This window comes from Ochlerotatus camptorhynchus, unplaced genomic scaffold (genome assembly GCF_037179485.1).
Source record: "Ochlerotatus camptorhynchus isolate MF236.1 unplaced genomic scaffold, CSIRO-AGI_Acam_v1.1 ptg000274l, whole genome shotgun sequence".
Classification (NCBI taxonomy): Eukaryota; Metazoa; Arthropoda; class Insecta; order Diptera; family Culicidae; genus Ochlerotatus; species Ochlerotatus camptorhynchus.
Window position 1 is genome coordinate 3,751,150 of NW_027040763.1, and position 20,263 is coordinate 3,771,412.

The 20,263-nt window shown below is 39.6% G+C and overlaps 1 protein-coding gene across 12 annotated transcripts in view; it reads right to left on the reverse strand.

Moving 5' to 3' along the window:
* LOC135705705 (mucin-2-like) overlaps positions 1-20,263 on the reverse strand; it is a 111,006-nt gene that overhangs the window by 3,197 nt on the left and 87,546 nt on the right. The window lies entirely within an intron of this gene.

The window sequence follows — 20,263 nt, forward strand, 5'->3', positions numbered from 1 at the left end:
ATCCGACTTGAGCTTGGTTTTTGGTGACATGAATTTCTTTTTTGGTTCTGCTTGCTACGGAAATCAAATGAACAACTAATAAATTGTGTGATCTCTCTCCGCTCATATATCCTCCTATTGAATTCTAGAAACTTCAAAACAAATGTTATCAAGTGATTTGCAACAAAGTAGGTGATTTGTATTTATCGATTTCAATGATAGTTTGATTTGCTGGTGGACATAGGGGAAACGCTCCTATAGTTGCGGTACGTTAGAAGCGTTAGGTTCCTATAGTTTTGTACGGAGTCTCCATACACAACTATAGGAACCTAACGCTTCTAACGTACCGCAACTATAGGAGCGTTTACCCTACTGCAAGTATTGAAATTCTGAACTTTTCTTTCCACAGTAAATCACGAATAACTTTTTAACGGTTAAAAATGCAGTTAAAGTATCTTAGACAAAGTTTTTGCTTATAAAATTTCCCATATATCTATTGTATTTGATTGATAATAGCGCTATGATTGAATGCAGTGATGTTCAACAAAAAACATCATTTTAGAGAATTTGAAAAATTTTAACTAACAAATTGGACACAGAACATGCCGTGGCAATTTTTTTTTTCTTATAGTTTTGACCCTTAGGAATCTGCGAAAAATATAAAAGGGTGAGATTTCAATGAAATTTAAAGAACTAAAAATATTTATTGGATAGTAGCTATGAAAAATGGACTTTTTTCAAAAATCTCGACGGGGCGACCTCTAAACAACATTTCCCAGAGTTGCCGCCATACAAAAGTTTGTTTGTAACACCCTTAGCTATTATTTGGAGGTTGAGCCCCCAGATTTCCAGACATAGTGCAATTTTGGGACACCCTACTGTCAATGTTACTTAGGTCCTATGCAATGTTCAGCTTGATTTGACGAAATGACCCATACGGGTAATTTTTTGCGGCAAAATGTCTTCTGACTACATAACCTTCGGCAAAGAAGCCATCGGTGAAATGAACTTCGGTGAAATGAACTTCGGTGAAATGAACTTCGGTGAAATGAACTTCGGTGAAATGAACTTCGGTGAAATGAACTTCGGTGAAATGAACTTCGGTGAAATGATCCTTTCCGGTTTGAACTCCAACATCAGGGCGATGGGGTGTCTATAAAAACTTGATGATTTTTTGAAAGATTTTGAAGTAGCAGGTTGGAGGTTGAACTGCAACAAAATGGCGTTTTTATAGTTAATTCATAGGTACTAGATGATTTTTCGGGAGAATTTGAGGCAGCAGCAGGACGTAGAGGATAACTACAGATCTCTTCCCCTCCCCCTTGATTTTAAAGTAGCAGGAGGACGATCTACAAGGTGATTCAGAATAACTGTCACCGATTTCACAAATATGCCATTCTCAATGGGTTAAATGGGTATATGTTCAACTATTTTCGTTTTAAAGTGTGTACAAATACACTCGAACCTCCATTTACGAACCAAACCGGGGGTCCGTAAATCGAATTAGTGCGTAAAAAAACTCGTTATTTGGTATTTACTTCGTAAAAAAAGGTTTTGAAATATTGTCACAATATTGGTTATTTTGGAATCGGATTGATATGTAGGAACCGGAAATTCATTTCTGACGCCATTTCGAAATCAAAAATTGTGGCATCCGGTTAGTGTGTGATTTTGGAATCTGGACCAGAAATCGATGTCTGACGCCATTTTGAAATTCAAGATGGTGGCTTCCGGGTTCAGAAAATCTGTAAAATACTGTTAAATACCCCACAATATGGGTATTTTGGGAACCGGGGTGACGTGTAGGAATCAAATATGGTGGCTTCCGGTTACAGAAATGCTTGGAATTCTGTCAAATACCCCACAATATGGGTATTTTTGGAATCGAGGTGAATTGGATTTCAAAATGACCATGCATTTCCGGTCCGTACACGTCGTCCCAATTCCAAACATACCCTAATTTTGGGTCATTAAACAGTATTTTTCTATTTTTCTCAAACCGGAAGCCGCCATATTGGATTTCAAAATGGTGCCAGGCATGGATTTCCAGTTCCTACACGTCACTCGGGTTTTAAATTATTAACAGTATTTTTTTTCTGTTTTTCTGTAACTGGAACAGCCCACCTTGAATTTTAAAATGGCGTCAGACATCGATTTCCGGTCCCTACACGTCTTCCTGATTCCAAAAATATGTACCCATATTGCAAGGTATTTCACAGCATTTCCTAGTTTCCCAAAATCGCAAAACAAAGCTGGTTGTTTGGAATTTACTTCGTAAAAAGAGGGACGTAAATTGAATACGCCTTAAAAAAGACTCCGTAAACGGAGGTTTTAGTGTATCAGCTTAAATTTATAGTAGGTTGAAATGTCATTCGTTTGCAATTTCAAGCAGCCATGGACGTGAAAAGCAAGCATGTATAAATTCATGTGTTATCTTTTAGAAAATGAAACATTTATTTTCCGCATAATTATAGAGGTAACAAGGAACCATGCGTGGAAAATCCGTTTAATATCAGAGCTTAGACGCATCACCAGGACTCAAAAAGTGCTGGAACTAAATCGTGCGTAACAGTAATACTTTGCAAGGTTGAACTGCAACAACAATGTGTGTAAGGTGTCTTTCAAAATATCATGATTTCTTTGATGTCCTGCTACTTCAAGGATGGCGTTTAGAATGACTACAGATCAGATTGACTATTAATATCCAAGGGTGAAGTCAAGTTTCGAGCTAGGGAGGGGCGAAAAAAATGTCTATGGAGAATTTGGCCGAATACCATTCCACCGAACGCCATTTCACCGAAAGCCTTTGTGTTGCTGGGTTTAGGGGGGGGGGGACAGTTCCACCCCAGCCCCTTCTGGCTACGCCTATGTTAATATCATACTAATATTTTAGGTGGTTGATCTGCAACAACAGGTGCCTAATGAAATTTCTTGATTTTTTTGATGATTTACTACTTCAAGCAAGACGGCTTGAAGAAGTTAAGGATGATTTCAATTCACCAAAAAAATGTGGTATAGTTAGTGATGTAGTGCTTAACGTCAAATATCAAACTTAAAGTGGTCATTTTATACGATAGATGAGGACATGAAAGTATAGAGTTGATAGTTCCGTTAGAGTACGGCAGTGTGAAGATTGTATAGAGAGTAGAAAATGAGCAAAGGTCAATTTTGAGGAGGGCACGAATCGGGTTGATCATCTACTTTACCACATCGAAGTTACGTGATCAAATCGGTGATCATCTATTTTGCCAGTGGTAACGGGGGATATACCCCTCACTATCCCTCCCCTGATTAGTGTTTTTTCCTCAAAATTGACCTTTGCACGCTTTCTACTCTCTATATACAATTTTCACACTGCCGTACTCTAACGGAACTATCAACTCTATACATTCATCTCCTCATCTATCGTATAAAATTACCATTTTAAGTCTGATATTTGACGTTAAGCATCTCCAACTATGTAAATCGTTAACTTCTTGCATGAAGTAATACAAACATGTTTAGTTGAAGAAAATGTGGTAGTTTGATCTGCAAAAGCAGAACGTTGAGGTGTCTTTTAAGCTTGATGAGTTCTTGGATAACTTTGAAGTCGCATGTTGATCTGCATCAACAGGGCATTATAGGTGTCTTATGAAATTTCATGATTTATTTGATGATTTGCTACTTCAAGCAAGATGCCTTGAAGAAATTAAGGATGACTACAGATCAAAAACATTGTGTTAGTTTGATCTGAAACAGCAGGGCGTTTGAGGTGTCTATAGATACTTGGTGATTTGTAAGTAACAGAAGGATGTTCCAAGCGGCTATTGATCTCTTCTGAAATTAAGATAGTTTAAACAGGAACAACAAGACGTTTAAGGTGTCTTGAAATTTGATGATTTGTTGGATCACTTTGACTTAGAGCACCGCTACAATAGTCCCCATACGGGTCCCTATCTCTATTCCCGAGCCCCATATAGCAACTTATGTCCACACCGGTAGTAGCTAAAAGGGGTTGAGAAATGAGAACGCAACAAAAAATAAATCATGAGTTTTCATATTTGGCGCCCCACTAAAACTCTGCTCTGGGTCGCTATTTTGTTTGCTTGTGACACTGCTGCTTTGGTTCACACTTTTTCGGTTTAAATTTTGTGGTTCAGTTCACGTTTCGCTTTGTGTTTCAGTGCATCTCGACAGTGAGCATGCATAAGGTCACAGAACAGAAGGGGAAGTGCAAACAAATCGGTGAATCAAAAAGTGCTCGTTTTTCTGGTCAACGAGCGATGTGATGTGGTAGCGTTCCACATAGGCTTTCTATGTGCACTCACACTATCATAGCATGCTGCCTATCTTAACTACAGGCCGAAGATGCCTTCTACCGCTAGGTGCGCTAGTGTTCGCAAATGACCAGTGGAGCCACTTTCTGATTTGAAGTTCCACTCCTGTGATAAGGTCGTAAACGCGATGATCGATTCTCTTCGTCGATATTCTCTTTTGTTAATAACTCACTAGAATTAACGTTTCTCGGTGCGTTTGGTATTGTTTTAGATAGCCAATACAACCTGTTACAACTCTGCATTGAACAAGTTCTAGAAAATTGTTTCGCTTAGCTGTAGCAATGCAAAGAGAAAATCGATTTCATTGCGGTTTGTGAGGATGAATACCAATGCAAGAGATGAAAGCTGGACATTCGAAGAAGATACGGTGCTTTGTTTTGCGTGGTTAGATGTGTCCCCGGACACTATCACAGGAACAGGAATAAACCAGAAGGCAGATACGCAACGGCAGCAGTCCAAGGATCCTAGCATTCCAGGAAATCCACGATTCTTTCCAACACGCAACAACCTCTCCAGTGCGGGAAACAGTCAGGTTCATTGAGTCATTTTGATATGAATATGAACTGCCATCGAGACGGCTAATACATAGGTGCCACAGTCGGAAGAAGTGTTAGTTTGTTTACATAAATGAACCATGCCCATTTTGTTGTGGCATGTTTGCTATAAGATATGCGCCTCGTGTTTATTAGCGAATTTCACATCAAAGATTGATTAATTGAGTAGGAAATCAGTTTGGTACGGCATTTGTGACCAGCATACACCTTCCGGTAGTATGAAACAGGTCAAAAACTGTTCAAATCCGCAGATAAAATTTTTTGTTTTGAATTTCTGTATAGCAAAATAGTGAACTTTTCGTGAACATTAACGGCAAAGAACTCACCAACACTGGACGACCGTGAGTTCCTGCCCACCTGTCATAAAACCGTCTTGAACTGCCATCTGCCTCATCATTCACTGCCTCATGAGAGTCTGAATGATTGAGAGGTAAACGAGTCACTGACAGCCGAGCACTCAATCAGTAGCTCAGTCAACACGTTTATTCTGCCGTGATAGTACCCAATATTTGTTTTGAATGACTGAGCGTGCATTTTCAATGGAAAAATGCCTCAATTACATGCTGTGTGAGTGAATGCAAGCGGTGTGCGTCGCCTGCTCGTGAGTGACTGAATGTTTTTGTTGGCTCTTTCATTGCCTCGTCCTTTACCGTTTGGTACAAACGGTCTGCACAGAGCAATGGATTGACTCGAGATAATTTTAAGACAGGTGGGCAGGAACTCGCGGTCTCCCAGTGTTGGTGAGTTCTTTGCCGTTCATGTTCACGAAAAGTTCACTATTTTGCCATACAGAAATTCAAAACAAAAATTTTTATCTATGGATTTGGACTGTTTTTGACCTGTTTCGTACGACCGGAAGGTGAATGCTGGTCTCTAATGCCGTGCCAAACTGATTTCCTACGCAATTAATCAATCTTTGATGTGAATTTCGCTAATAAACACGAGGAGCATTTCTTATAGCAAACTTGCCATAACAAAATTTGCATGGTTCATTTAAGTAAACAAACTAACACTTCTTCCGACTGTGGCACCTCTCTTACTCGCCTAGGACTAGTGCAGTGCTTTCACCCTCAGCCTAGGCAGTCAATAGTTTTAATCTCTGAACTTCTCCACATCTTCAGGTGTCGGATAGCGTAGGTACTTGGGGCCGTAAATACGTACAGTGGTTTCACAAAGCTCCACAAGAGATTTCAGCGCTGTTGTCTCTGCCATCCTGATGTATTCATGCAAGCTGACGGATTGCGGCGGTGCATTTTTGAAGGCCAGTTAATCCTAGTTTACCAGCCACATCCTAGGCGAGTAAGAGAGGTGACACAGTCGGAAGAAGTGTTAGTTTGTTTACTAAAATGAACCGCCCATTTTGTTATGGCAAGTTTTGCTATAAGAAATGCTCCTCGTGTTCATTAGCGAAATTCACATCAAAGATTGATTAATTGCGTAGGAAATCAGTTCGGCACGGCATTTGTGACCAGCGTACACCGTCATATGTAACAAGTCAAAAACCGTCCAAATTCGCCAAAAAAAAAATTTGTTTTGAATTTCTGTATGGCAAAATAGTGAACTTTTCGTCAACATTAATGGCAAAGAACTCACCAACACTGGGAAACCGTGAGTTCCTGCCCAACTGTCATTTCCCATCTCGAGCCACATCAGGCTTTCGCACGCAGTAAGGATTCGTGGCTTCTATTTCGGCAACAAGCTTTGTAAACAAGTTTCGAGACATTCTAAACCACCGCGTGGGACTCTCGAAGAAATCTAGATAAACATTTCAAAAGGTCCTATCTGCATTGATCGATTCTCTTCATCGACTTTCTCTTTCATCAATAACTCAGCTGCAAAACCTTTCCCTGTTGTAATTGACGTTTTGGACGCTAGATAAGAACCTCCTTTATCAAACTATGTGGTAGAATTAGCGCGAAATCTGTTTGCATAGCAGTGGTTATGAAAAGAGAAAGTCGATGAAGAGAATCGATCAAAACAGATAGGACCATTTGAAATGTTCATCGAGAAATAATCTTAAAACAGCTCCTACATGAACACCCCTGTTGATATTCGAATTTTTGCCAGGCCGAGATCCTCCAGCTCGATTTTTCTCGTCGTCTTCCGCAACCCTTAAGGTTCAATTTACTTTGATGCATTTTCGAAAAATTCAAAAGCAGTTTTTTTCGACGCATTCTTCCAGATTGCTAAAAGCTCGCGTCATTTTGTGTAGAATAGCAAAAGGAATCGAATAGTGCGAGCATTTTGCAATCTGGACTAATGCGTCGAAAAAAACTGCTCTTGAATTTTTCGAAAAAGCATCAAAGTAAATTGAACCTTAACAACAGTTCATGTGACTAGAAAAGATAATGCTGTACAACAATGTCTTCCTCGTCACTTAAAATGATGGAATCAGCTGCGCCTCGGGAAACAATCTGCCGTCGATGCATTTGGAATATTGATGATACAAGTACACAAATACTGCACATTTATCGACCGATAAAAATAAAATATCACAACAATATGACGATTTTCTTCGTGATTAGGGGAAAACGGTACATAACGCATTTTTTTTTTTAGTTTTTCTTGGAATTTTTAATTCATTTCTAGGATTTATCATGCAGCATTTTGAGTTCAGATGCTATGCTAGAAGTGCAGCTTGATAAAACATCAAAAAAGTTACGTAAAAGCCATGAAAAATACAAATGAAAGTCAGCTGGTGCGTTCTGTCCAGGGGGTGCGTTTTGTATACCATTGTCCCCTATGGGTTTAAGCAACACAAGGTAGAAAGTCATTACTCAAGTCGCTAAACTCAAAATAGAAACCAACATGAATCACCGGTGGAAGAATGGGGTGCTAACCGCAACCTAGATGGAGCCTTATTATAGGGATAGAGATAGCGCCTCCCGTGGCAGTGCTCTTAGCAGAAGGGCGCAAAGGATGCCTATTAAACTTATATCAAAACTTTGGGAAGTTAATCTGCAAAAGGGCGTTTGGGTTGTTTTTAGAAGCTTCATGATTGTGTTGATGACTACAGATCTCCTCCCAAATGTTTTGGAGGTTGATTTAGGGTGGCTAAGCTTGCTGATTTTTTAAATTTAGTTTTCGAGTAGCAGGAGGACGTTCTAAGTAACTATTGATCAACTTTTAATATTTTAGAAGAAGGTGCGTAAGTTGTTTTTAGAATTTTTTTGGATGTCATTGAAGTAATATGAAGGCGTTAAAGATGACTACAGATCTCCTCCCAAAATTATGGGAGTATGAACTGCAACAGCAACAGCAAAGCGTTGAGGTGTCTATAGAAAGTTGATAATTTTTTGGATGTCTTTGAAGTCACAGATTGACTATAAATAGCATACCAATATTTTTGAAGGATGATCTGCATCAACAGGGCGTTATAGATGTCCTATGAAACTTCATTATGACAGAAAATGTGGTAGTTTGATCTGCAACAGCAGGACGTTTGAGGTGTCTATAGAATCTTGATGATTTTTTGGATGATTTTTGAATTGCAGTAACAAGGAGTTTGCGATTTAAATTTTAAAAAAAATGTTTGGATAGGTTAAATCCGGAGTGATTTGAGATTTGGGCGTAATTGCTTTTGTAAACAAACGCGTCAATTACTGATTTCTCTTGAATAAAAGCTCAATCTCACAAACAAACTATACCAAATCATATAGAAATCATTCCTCTACCTCATAGTTTACTTTTCGAGATTGAGCTTTTATTCGCGAGAAATCGGTGATTGACGTGTTTGCTTACAAATGCAATTGCGCCCAAATCTCAAATCACTCCGGAAATGTATTTTGTGTGGATGAAAAACATCAGGAGGGCGCATGGGGTGTGAACCCAAAAACATTCAGTGTAAAGCATGGCCCCCTTGCGCATGCCACTGTGTAAGCTTCAGTCAGGATAAGGCACATTGGATTTGGTTCAGAATATTGTTGGTTTTTGCCAAAAATAGTAAACCGATGGTTACTTTACCAGTATGTATTGCGCACGTTTCTTTACCGAATTGCCAAATAAAACAAAACTGAACTTCTGAAATCAATTCTACTTATTTTCAGAGTATATTTTCAAGTTCATCATATGGATGATTTGCATACAGCAAACAGTGTTATCTTTTAGTGCAAAGCAGCAACTGCTCTATCTGACAAAAGTTTTACATTAGATACTAATTGTTCATTATCTGGTTCTTCCAAATACCCTTCTCCATTTATCAGAAAAGCTCCTAATAGCTAATAAATTCGGTTTATGAAATAGCTTTCGCAGTCCTCTGTGGAATGCAATTGCACGGTTTAACAACATACTAAGTTGACTTCTGTTACTTCTAATGGCATTATTGTGTACTGATTTGCTGTCCACGACGTTTAACGTCCGTCCGATCGTCCTTCGAGCTGTTCGTTCGATCCTATTCGAAGTGGTCAAAGGCGCGCTGATAATACCAGCATCCTCGTCCCCACACACAGCTATAGTAGTCCTGGAGGAAAACAATCAATCACTGATGGTCCTATTCATTATCGATCGTACTGTCCAACACCGCCCACTAGGTTTAACTTAGTAGGAATATTTCCAAATGGATTACCCTACCGAGATATGGAGCAAAGTCATACGTTTGCCATTGCCGAGTATTTCCGTCCCCGGGTACAACTCACAGCCGTTTGTGACCTAGTGGGGATCACTAGACCCATCGAACGTAGAAAGTAGATGTTTCACCAACCACGTCGAGGATGAATCAAATATATACAGTAAATGGAAATCCTTATTGTATTTAGCTTACATTAAATGACTCACCGCACTTGCCCTAGGCAAGTGCACTGCAGCGGAGAAGGAGGAGAATGTGGAAATAGATTTGGAAAGAAGTTACAGCTGTAGAAACAGTAGAAAACTTTATTCCTTTAACTTGCTTTAACCAGAACGTGAAAAGTTTTGCAGAATGTCAAGAAACCCAAGCGAGAGAACTGTTTGGCTAGGAAATATTGTAGAAGAGAGAAGGAAAGGCAATGTTTCTATATATCATCTCACTGTTGATTTACACCGGCTGTCCATATTTTGCGTCAGAAAAAAAATAAAATGCACCCTTTTTTTTCTTGAATTGGTTTCCGTCGATCTTGTTTTTCTTACAATACCAATGCTACCGACGCCAGGGAGGCAGCTTCCACAGCGGGACCCTACCTATCAACTCACCGGACCGTACCGGAGACCAACGCCTTTACTTCCCTTCCGAAGGAAGGAGTGATGAGAGATTTTATGCCTTAGAAAATCCTGACGGCACCGACAGGCATTGAACCAAGGCCCCACATTAGACTGATGCAAAATTTGACTTTTCGCTCCACAGTGCTTGAATGGTTTCAAATCGGGTCCTGATTAGCCTCCCAAAGTTACAACTCATTTGGTTAGAAACAGACTTCGCACAAGCCATTTGAAGTATACATGTAAATTACTATGGGAAATCTCAACTTTTTGTTCATTGCCTTCTAGTCTTTTTCCATATTAAGCTGCGAAACAGTTCGATAGCAATTCTTATAGAAAATTTTCTCAGCTAAAACTTTGCTGGAGACCGTTTCTACGTAAAACGAGACAAGAAAAAGTTATTAATTATTTAAGAGATTGGTAAACTTATGACATGATCAAGCAGCTACTATGTAGGCAACACTGTATTTTGCAGTGCGACATAGTAGCCATGATTTTTGTGCCCTATTCAACGCCCCAGAAACACCAATGTTGCCTGCTGAGCAGTTGATTGAGCATGATCATTAGACATCAACGCATTGAACCATTGATAACTTTCGATCCTTGCATTTAATCAAAAAGTAGTCTTGAGCAAAGTTGTAGCTGGGAAAATTTCCTACAAGTACAGAAGCAGACCGATATGGTGAATTATTAGATAGACATGAAAAAAAATCTTGGTTTTACCAAAGTAATTCCCATACAAACTACAAATGGTTTGTGCCACCTCAGTTTCTCATCAAATGGGTTCAAAATTTGAGAGGTTAATCAGGATCCGATTTGGAATCGTTTAAGTATTGTGGAGCGAAAATTTCAAATTTTGTATCACTCTACCCCACATGCATTGTGCCGCTAAAATGCACCCTCAAAAACAAATAATTTACTCATAAAATACAAGCAGATTGGCCAATATTTAAGTTGGAATGCAAAAAAAAATTTTTTGGGGGCACCATGAATAACTAAAATTGTACCTGTCAAATTGAGCTAAAGCTTCATGTTAGCATTTCCAACCAACTCCAAATTGAGTTGTTTTTAGTTAGGGTTATCTTAGAGTAAGTTCTGTGTCTCCCGGAGAAGTGGCCAATTGGGGGTCATGACCAGAGCCATATCAATATGGGTGTCAAAGTTCATGGTTTTGCTTGCCCATGACAATGGAAGTTCGATCAGATCCACGGCTTGCTCTGGGTATCTTGTATCAGGTTCTGGGAGCCCCGAGGGATGTGGTCAATTGGGGCCATGACCGGAACCGTATCAATAAAGATGCCAAACTTCATGGTTTTGCATGCCTATGACAATGGAAGTTCGATCAGATCCCCGGGAGCCTCGAAGGATGTGGTCAATTGGGGCCATGAATTGGGTTAAATGAAATTGGAACCATAAAATTTTGACCATTTTTCAAAAAATTATGGTCATTTGAAATTTGAAATATTTTTGCCTGTCTTAATAATTTTGTCTACCATATATCAATTGTTATATGTTCTACAAATTGACCTGGAGATTTGATACTTTTATCTTTTAAATCAACCATGACTTGAACCATATCATAACGACACATCTCCAAACATATTCAAAGAGTCTATACAAGTCATACATAATTCATTTACATGTATATCAGATGTTCTAGATCCCCCAAATTGCGTTGGAACTCAGATCAAATGGACTACTAAATCAACTAGGACTTCAACAATGACTTTCGCATCAAATATGTTCAAACACTGCGACTGTAGTTTTTTGAAATTTGGAGGGAGGTTCGACTAGCGCAGTCTTTAACAAACAGCTCCGACGAAGTTTTGTGTCCAACAATCCGCCGTTTTGAAAATTAAATATATCATCAAAATGTCGGACATTAGATGCAAAACTTCGTTCTAACTTCTTATTAAAGACTACGAGAAGCAAAAAACCACCCCCTAAAGTTTTTAAGCATATTCAACTAGTCTATGCAAATCATTTACGATCTGTTTCCATGTATATGAGCAGGCATGGAAAAACATTTACATTCATTTCATGCATTCATTTACATTCATTTGCTTCTAACTTTTTTGCATCAACAGCAGAGCTTTTGTAGGTTTTGTTATTAGCTACAACTTTTACCCATAACTTAAATCTGTATCTCTTATGCATCACGAACTAGAACGGGCAGAACTTGATACAATTTTTCAGTGAATGTAAAATACATTCACTGAAAAACAGTAGTGGCTTCTGTTCGCTCAGGTTCGTCATGCATAAGAGATACGGATTTGAGTTGTTAACTAAAGTTGTAGCTAATAATGAAGCCTATAATAATTCCACACATCATTTTCCGGAATTCTGTTGATGAAAAAAGTTAGGGACAAATGAATGTAAATGAATACACAAATGAATGCAAATGATTTTCCATGCCTGTATATTAGGCATTCCTGGTTGTCCAGATCGTTCTGGATTTTAAGTTAGTTGATATACTGAGTAAACCACGACCTGAACATGTCTAACCGTGTCTAACCTGTGTTCATGATTTCCAATCCATATCCATGTATATCAGAATTTCTAAGTTCTTCAAAGCGTTCTAGAGTTCAAAAATGTTGATTTACGAGATCAACTAAGATTTCAACAATGTCCTTTGATACGAAACATGTCTACACTAACTTATAGAGTTTAATAAAATACAAATTTCAAGCAATTTTTAACTTAAAACACCCAACAATTATGTGGCATTAATCATCGCAGGATGTTAGTGGAGACCACATGAACGGAGGATTAGATATACTGAGCGGACCGCAGCAAGGAAATTGGAGATCGAAAAATTTCGAGTTTATAAGTGAAGAAATTAATGTTGAAAAAATTAAAAAAAAAAAGGCCAACTGGTCTCGAACCACGAACGTTGCGTTCATCAGACCTGTGCTTTTTTCACTGCTCTCTTCATGCTTTGAAACTCAAATAGGCTTAAAGCGAATAAGAAGCGGTCATAGAACGATAATTTGATTTCGCATGCTTTTTCTGCTGAACGGAAATTGGAGAGAAAATTATGTGCGTCGTTCTACAATGATATACACACCAAAAAAATCTGAATGTTACTGGCGATGTAAACATTCATGCATGCAAACAATCATACACGTAAACTTCCTTTTCACGTAAACTAGCAGCTTGCAAGAAATGTTTCAAACAAAAGTGGACAGTTGCATACAATATATGAAATATTGCATGACATGTCTCATAATTTTACACGATCTTTAATCTAAACTTCTATGAAATATGACGCTCCATTTATGTGCATCATAGTAACGGAAATTTACACTACTTTTTTTAGCTGTGAACATTAAAAGCTTGGTAGTATATTTATTCGAATGCGTAGACAGGATACGAAATGAAAAAAAAAAATCATTACATCGTCTGCATGGCCAACTCACATCATTCTCTGCGGTATTCGCTGCGGAGAATGATAGGAAATGTAACTAACATTGAATGTAATAAATTTTTGATTTGCGTGTATATAATTCAGTTTTTAAAACGCTCAAAACTACATAAACGAGCATTTAAAATAAAATAAAAATCTGTGTTATCATTTCAAAATCCAAAACATATGCCAAGTTTTGCAATGAGAAATAGAATTCCCATCAGAAACCAATCTTCGTACACACTATCTTGAGAACGCATTTGAGCAGTTCCACGCCAAATGACGCAGTGGAAAAACTCGACCTTCTCCAATTTTCATGAAACTTTGCATAACTGTATTGAATGGGCAATGATTCACAATTGTAGTGCTGAAATTCTGCCATTTTGGATCTTGATATTTTCTCTTTCTGGTGTCTTTTAAATTTAAACAAAAATGTTGCGCGCAGAACGGCACTTCAGATCAAAATAAAGTCTGAGACAAATATGTAGAGAAAAATACTGTTTTCTTGGGAAAAATATGCAAAAGAAAATGTTAAGTAATTTGAGGTCTCAAAATATTCTTGTACAAATTTTAAATATATTTTTAATAGAGCTCATGAAAAATGAAAATATCTAAAATATTTAAAATTACGGACACTTAAAAATTGAACTTTTGGTAAATTTTTTGAACTCTTTGATAAAAGAACTATTCATGTAGCTTTCACTAATTTTGAATGAAAAAATACCCAAAAAAATTCCGATTGTGTCCATGGTTTTGAACATTTCAAAAGTTTGCATTTTTCATAAGGGGCCTTTTACAGGTGTCACTACACGATGATAAGCAAGTGATACTCAGAACAAGAGCCGTGATTACCGTACAAATCAAATAAGAATCACTTCACCGTGAACAACAAGTGACAAGTTTTCACCGTGAAGTGACATCCGTAATAAGCCCCAAGATTAAAAAAAAATTCAAAAATCGAGAGCACTTTGAAAAATTTGAGCATTTTTTTTAAATTTTACTTTAAATAAATACAAACACTACCTGTTTATTTTTCACAGAAAGATTGTTATTCTCTACAACTTTGTCTTAGACGTCATTTCAATTAGATACAATTTTTTGAAAAATTTCAAGGAAGCCGTTTGAAAAACTTTACCAGATCCAAAATGACCGAATTTTAGCAAATATCAGAATGATTGCCCATAAAGGCCTGTTCATGAATAACGTAGACTGTATGAGAGGTTTAAGCCCCCCCCCCCCCCCACGAAGACAATCATCCATAAAAAAAATTTAAATTTAAAAGCATACACACTTAATTCAGATCACCGAAGTCGGTAGGAATTTACCGGGTTTTTGAACAGCAGAACAAGTCGGTAAAATTTTCAAATGACCGTTACACGTGAGAAATCAAGAAAATTTATAAATTTTATTTTTCACCTCTAAATGGGGTAGACCGAACAAATTCTGTACAAGTTCAGAAGAAAAATTTTCTAATAATTGGATTTTTCATTGATTTTTAAACTTTTTCCGAACAGTTCTGTAGTTCAAAATTTGCCGAACGATGGAGGCCTGGATTAGTGTGTACTTGGCTGCATCATGTTGCCGAAAGACGTTTCCACCAAAAGACGTTTCACCGAAGAACATTTAACCGAATGGGTCATTCCGCCGAAAAAAAAAATCCGAAATCAGTACTATTCGAAAGAACTGCTCTTTAAACATGACAGTTCTTTCGAAGAAGGAGTCATTACTATAATTTAAAAATATTGATTATTTAGAAAATTTCTGAAGTCAGTACAGCTCAAAAGACCTGTGTTCACCGCAACAGCCCCTTGTATCGGTTACCATAATAATAATAAGGTGATTTATTTGAATTTATACCTACATTAAATTACTAAACATAAAACTAATTACAGGATAATAATTAGAATTTCACGAACTGTTGTGACATATATTAAACACATAAAATGGAGACTGAATTGTGAGTAAGATTACACAAATTGTTTCTAAAGCTTTCTTAATATAATAAATGCATTCTAGCTTTAAGCTAATATACACTCAACTCTGAGTTGTTTTTTGCTGGAAGAACTCCGAGAAAATCTGTCGCAACAGATTCTTAAAGAATTCATCCGAAGTGAGATGGATTTCTCGTCGAATGTTCGGCAAACACGGTTGCGAACGAGGAGGGCCATTGAGCAGGTAAATGCTAACCTCCAGACCGAAGAAGACGATAAGGTGTCGAATCGTTCTTCGGAAGATTCGTTCTTGGCATCGATTGTGGACAACGGTGGAGGTGAGAACCGTGAATGCGGTGGATGTGAGCGGTCAAATGACGCTGAGCGGTTTATGGTTGAGTGCCAGAACTGTAACAGGTGGTACCATTTTTCGTGTGCCAACGTCAACACTGCTACAGTACGTACGGCTAGTTTCTCTTGCACGACCTGCGTTCCTCGTATTCCTGACCCAGCACTGAGTATTGCCAGTGGAATTTCGAGCACTTCTAGCGCTCGCAGGGCTAGAACAAGTCGTGAGTTGAATCGTCTGGAAGAAGAGCGCAGGTTAATGGATGAGCTGAGCCAGGAGAAGATCAACATGGAGAGAGCGTTGAACGAGAAGGAACTTCGAGAAAAGCTCGAGCGTGGCAAGCAGTTTATTGCTCAGAAACACGAATTGCTAAACCGGCAAGACGAAGAAGATGCAAAAAGTGTACGCAGTTTGCGAAGTAGCCAGAGGAGTGCACGAAGGACGGAAGATTGGGTGAAGCAGAACAAGGCAGCCGAGAGTTCCGGTAAGGTCGTCGTTAGTCAGACGCCTGTGCCAACATCTGTAGATGACAATCAACGTCAAAAGGCATCCAGCGTAGCGTAGGGAGTGCACTGCTCATCGACACCGAATAAGGTTTCGGAATCTGCTGTTCCTAAAACGTTTGGCGAGGGATTAGAGGTGGAATCAATCCCAAGAACTGAAGGAAGTGTCACGATTGGCGAGGATTCGGAGGATTCTATCGAAGGCGCTCTTGGATTGGCCGTGGTGAAGCTTAATAGAAAAGATCGAACCGATATGCCATTCGTCGATCTGAAGCCCTTCATCGATCTTCTCGAAGAAAAGGACAGTATAGCGACTACTTCGAAGACCGGCGCTGTCCCGAAAGCGAAACGTATTGACATACCATCATACGAAAAATGGAGCTCCGAAACCGGGAAACTTCGAAACCAGCATGCTGTCGAGTTGCTACGAAGTGTGGAGTATATCCAAGAACTGAAGACGAAGTACGAGTTGGAGATGGAAACAAGACGTAAGCGAGAGTTGGAGCTGGTTAACCGGTTGAAGGTTTTGCAAGCACAGTACGACGAGGAAACGAAGCGGATGCAGGGATCGGAAGAAGGTCTGCGTACTCAGCTCGAAAGTCGCGGTCGTCAGCTATCAGCGCTTCAGGACACCATCAAATACCTGGAAAACCAACACGTCGAAGAACTGCAACGGATTCGTCAATCGGAAGCGGATTTGCGGATTCAACTCGAACATCGGAATCGGGAACAGGCAACAATTCAGAGGCAGAATGCAGAGCTAGAGAGTGAGATCCAGCGTCTGCGGGCTACGGAACAACAGTTGCAGTCCCAACTAGTAGTCACTTGTCAACGGGAGCAAGAAGCGATTCGTCTGCGAAGTAAAGCGGAAAAGGACTACTGGGCGTTACGTGACGAAGTTCAGCAGTTGGAAGATGTCGTTCAAACACGTAACGAAGGTCAATCGTCGGTAAGTGGCAACAATAGTCCAGAATTAGCTTACCCAAACATAAGTTCTGGAAGGCCTAGGGTAGATAATTCAGGGAACAGTCGGCATCATACTCCTCCTTTTCCACCATCTCCTTCGCCCTTTGTTAACGAAGGTTTTCCAAGTAGTCGACAGGAAAGCTTTGGGGACCCTGGGTTTCCGCAAGTTCATCCACAGTGGATTCCGAATCAACGTTTTGTACCGAATCTGACATTTGGACCATCGTCTCAACAATTGGCAGCCAGGCAAGTGGTCACTAAGGAGTTGCCAATCTTCTCTGGTGATCCTTTAGATTGACCGCTTTTTATAAGCAGCTACCAGCATTCGACGGAGATTTGCGGCTACTCCAACGCAGAAAACCTTCTGCGGCTGCAGCGTAGCCTTAGAAGTTCCGCCAAAGATGCAGTCAGCAGCTTTTTGCTCCACCCGTCAACGGTGCCTCAAATTTTGTCTACACTTCAGCAACTGTATGGTCGTCCGGAACAGATCGTCAACAATATGATCGCTAAGGTGAGGGCAACTCCAGCTCCACGGGCGGATCGATTGGAGACACTGGTGAGTTTCGGACTAGTGGTGCAAAATCTATGCGGCCACTTGAAAGCAGTCGGATTGGAAAGGCATTTGTCAAACCCCATCCTACTACAAGAACTGGTCGACAAACTACCAGCAACAGCAAAATTCAGTTGGGCGCTCTATCAGGAGCAGGTTCCGGTAGTTGACTTGAATGTGTTCAGCGGTTACATGGCGAAAGTGTCATCGGCAGCTAGTGGCGTAACCCAGCTTGTCAGCATTCCGCCGAAAGCTGGAAGGAAAGAGCGAAGCAAACCCAAGGAGAAGTCGTTCGTAAACGCGCACATGGCAACGGAAACGGAGCAATCGAAGCATCGCGAAGAGCCAACCAGAACGAGAAATTGGGAGAAAGCGGCAGGAGAAACGCAACAGCCGAAGTATTCAAGTACACGCAGCAAATTCTGTCCGGTGTGCAAGGTTGACGGCCATCAGATTGGAAATTGTGCAGCTTTCAAAAGACTCGATTTGGACGGTCGTTGGAAGTCGGTAAAGGCAAACAAACTTTGCGCACGTTGTCTCACATCGCATGCACGTTGGCCGTGTAAGGGTGAAGTTTGCGGGATCAACGAATGCCCGAAGCGGCACCACCGTTTACTGCACTTCGAGCCACCGGTTGAATCGAAATCGGACGAAGCATCTACGAGTGCGGTGGTTACAGTACATAGTCAGATTACCTCATCAACCCTTTTTCGGATCCTTCCTGTTACCTTATTCGGTCAAAGAGGTCAGGTCAACACATATGCTTTTCTCGATGACGGATCCTCAGTGACGCTCGTGGAACGGTCAATCGCAGAGGAATTGGGTGCCGAAGGCAGAGTGGAATCGTTGTATCTTCAATGTTCAAAAGAAGAAAGCATTACATTTGAATAGCTCGTCAGGTTGAAAAAATCGAACCTTCTTAATCTTTTTTCGAGACTGATTTCAAAATTTACTGAGCTTTGAGAAAAGTTAAAAACCGTAGAAAATGGCTTGATCTTCGGTGAAATGACCCGTTCGGCGAAATGACTTTCAGCGTAACGTCCTTCGGCAAAATGTCCCGCTTCCACCGTTAACATTCTCCACCCCCTCCCTACTGTGCATACGCAGTTTATTAACAGTCCCATAATAATCAATTATGCAAAATTTCATTAAAATCGGAGGTCAATTCAAAAATTCAATTTTTTCCCTATTTTGCCAGGAACTGCACATTACGCCCACATTGAAGGCGTAAGACTAAACGGTTGCCAATTTTAAGAGTAACTGTAGCTCAATAAATGAGCTTACCCCGTTTAATGAGTTGAGCGCTGAGGGCAAGACAGCTGCACTCAGAGTAAATATATTTGCAGCGAGTAAATTATCGTCTGACAGTATATTTCGTTTGAAGCATCTGTTCGCACATTTGACAGATCGAATCGCTCGTTTAACAAATCGAATTGTGGACAAACTAAATGCTACTGTGGTGGTTTGACTGCACGACGGTTTTACGGGTCTTGGATGCCTAGGACGCCTAGGACGATACAGGATTGACTGGAGTGACCCGTTCCAAAAGGGGAATGCTCCTTTTCGATTAGCTGAGGTACAACCTGAGCTTGAAACTTCGTTCGTGGTCAATAGAATTGGTCCTTGACTGCTGATTGTGGTATATTATGTAGCTGCTGATTCTAGGCCAGATTAGGTGAGCTCTGGCCAGCTTCACCAGCGGAAGAAAACCACTTCAACTTTAGCGCTTTGTCAGCAATCGTAAATGTATCATTGAAAAAGCGTTGCCAGATGTATTGCCTCTAGCAATGAATTAAAGTTTATTAAAACAAGCAATTGTGAAGTTTGACTGGATGTGAATAATGTCAGAGACTGAATAAATTAAAAAAAAAGACCATTTTAGGCATTTTAGCGGTCCAATTAAAAAAATTACAGAAGATTGAATTCAACGCTAACAGGAGAGATGGTAGCAGTGCCACAAACTGTATTGCTCTAAGAATTGAATTTATTGAATTATATTAGCCTAATCCGAACCTATCGAACCACCCCAAAAGTCCCTACACAGAAATTCCAAGAAAGCACGTAAACTAACTTTGCTTGACAGCATCGGTTTCAACGTAATTTTCAATATAACAATCAGCTTGCCATGAGTATATAAGACATTGAGCAGCGTTAGTTACTCAGAGTTACTCAAAATTAACTTCGGTTTTACTCATGATCGATAGCTGTCTTGCCCCCAGGTTAAGCGGGTTTCTTTAAAATAGCTGAAATTCTTCTCGTAAAACTTGATAAACTAAGCAAAGACACAGACCAGAAAGAAAATAACTTCTTGTTGCGATGGGAATAACAAAAGAGTGAAGTTTGCGATGAAAAATAAAACTACCCATTCCATTGCTGTTCCTTGTTTGGATTTTTTGCAAAAATGACTACATCCAGGTTAATAAATAAGTCCAAAGTAGGATCAGCAACCCTAATTCTTAGAGATGTTGAAAAAATGTTCAAGATATTAAAAAATAAAATGAAAAAGATTTGAAAACAGTGGATTCAAGGAGTAGATT